Genomic DNA, 2,344 nt, shown 5'->3' with positions numbered 1-2,344 from the left:
TTCGCTTATGTCATTGTTTTTTGTTGTTATAGGAATCAGTATTCCAAAAATCACATCAATCGGATGATTGTATCACACACAAAAAAACTGTTGTCAAAACAATTAAAAATCAACATGTTTTAAATGGACGTACGGATTTTTTGGTAACGATTAAAGAGTTGCTACGCTATTTTAATCGTACCTAACTATTACAGAAATCAACATGCACAGTTTGAAATCGATAGGACAATTATAGAAAAGTCTCGCTGTTAAAAATATTTCAGAGAATTTTTGTACCTTTATATTTATGTAAAAATGTGGTGTATGGTGTTAATGAACTTATTTCTAACTAATGCTTTGCTTTGCGTGGGATCTTTATCCGCTTATTCCTTATTCAGGTAATTAGGGCAGTACTCGGCAGCCGCAAGATAGTTGCATGTAATCCGCATGCTATCCGCATGTAAGCCTCAGTAAAATTTTTATATTATAACTTTTAAAATTGAGCTGAATGTTTATACCTGTCCCTAAACAGACAATCTATATTTTATATATCTATATAATCTAAGTGGGTATAAATTTGAAGCTTATGCGCGGCTGAGGCGCGGATGCTGAACCCTGATTTAGAGTGTGCATTTTCTTCGGCATACCTTTCATAATAGCCGAAAATACTTATTAGCGAAAAGAAATATTGGGGGTTTTTCATAGTCGTCGAAGGGGGTGAGGGGCTTATGGATGCAGGACATAAATAGTTAGAGTAGGCCCATAGTAGGCGCACTTCATTACCAAGCACAGTTAGGACTTCTCAGACAAAGGTAGTGTTATCAAAAGGTTGGTTGTCTGTTGGATGTTAATTAACCTAATATCTTTGGGTGTTAGAGTATCGCATCCCATTACAAACGGATGATGATGCTCTGGATTCTCTAGATGATCTCTTAAAAATCGAAGGAGACTCACACCCTTACAAGGTTAGGTAATGTATAGATAGGGAAAAAAACTAACCCACCCCCTTCATCTTTTTCAATTTATTTCAAAATAAGGGTGTCACATTGATGAGGAATTTTGAGGAAATGCACCAAAATTATTAATAATAATATACTTTTTAGTTTTGGCCAGACAGGAAGTTCAACAAATCGCGCCGCAGATCTACAAATCCCCCGGGTGCCTGGAGTCAATACCTATGGATATCAACATTCTTGGTACTATACATTTACATCATTGTTATTCATCGTATCGTATTATAGACAGCTTTCCGAAGATTTTAAAATAAAAAAAATATTAAAACCGTTTTGTTGGCCCACAGAGGCCGAAGGCCCGAGCTAACAAAATTGGTATTAATTTTATGATTTTTATTTTAATATTAGTGGAAAATTTCTGTAATACATTGCTATACATGATTTATCCGTATGGCTGAGAACTAAGCCTTCCCGTTACTAAGATATTGTGCTCCAAATAAAATTCTAATAGTTGCTAGACAGACAAAATACAGATTAATGTAAAGACAAGGATGACAACAAGTAGCAAAGCCGAAGGACCAATTAAATTATTTACTAAATGCTCAATGGTACAGGAAATCATCACCACAAATTTCAGCCGTCTATCTGAAATAGCAGTCGAATAAATGAAATTTCTCCATATGTGCTACGAACGGACTCACGACTGGATTGGCGGACAGACTAACGGATAAACAAAGTGAATTATCGAGTAGCTAGGGTTCTAAAAAATGTTAATGTATGACGTATTTTTATTACAATTAATATGAAATAACAAAAGTCCAATAGATAAATCTATTTTTATCCGTAACATTTTACAACAAAAAGGTCACATAAAGGCTTTAATATCTGGTATCCTCACATAATGTATAAAATGTAAAAAAAGGATGGCAACATATATAAAAGCAAAGCTCTGAAAAGGTAGGACAAATGAACATTAGCAGTTGTAGAATGTCAGAACTGAACAAAATTATAAGTAAAATTGTTGCAAAACTGTCAAATACAGGATACTGTTAAGGACTTACTTTCATTTTTATGACGTGATCATAAAAATGCTCTTCAATTAAAACATTTTACCTCATTGTAATAGGAATCAGTATTCTAAAAATCAGATGAAAAGGATAATTATGATACAAATTTGTTGTCAGAAAAGTAAAAATATTAAATGGACGTACAGACATTCTAGTAACGATTATAGAGTTGCTATGTACCTTATTTTTATAGGGATCATAATGCTAAGTTTGAAATGAATAGGACAATTCTAACATGTCCTGTCTATAGGTCTGGAGCCACAAGTCACACTGATGAGAACAGAGATGAATGGATAGTCAAAGTTCCAATTTCTAACAGGATTTTATTCAAATTTATCTTAAAGG

At 33.6% G+C, this 2,344-nt stretch overlaps 1 long non-coding RNA gene across 1 annotated transcript; it reads left to right on the top strand.

Annotated features, from left to right (window-relative positions):
- Positions 1-256: 256 nt before the first annotated feature.
- LOC145334010 (uncharacterized) lies at positions 257-2,344 on the top strand. The gene is made up of 3 exons (XR_013884669.1): positions 257-377; positions 1,083-1,175; positions 2,250-2,344. It is a non-coding gene; the product is annotated as an uncharacterized LOC145334010 (long non-coding RNA).

Source organism: Acartia tonsa, chromosome 12 (assembly GCF_053477335.1).
Source record: "Acartia tonsa isolate MP-2025a chromosome 12, ASM5347733v1, whole genome shotgun sequence".
In the NCBI taxonomy this organism is placed as follows: domain Eukaryota; kingdom Metazoa; phylum Arthropoda; class Copepoda; order Calanoida; family Acartiidae; genus Acartia; species Acartia tonsa.
Note: the sequence above shows the minus strand (reverse complement) of the source record. Positions and strands in the feature narration are given on the sequence as shown.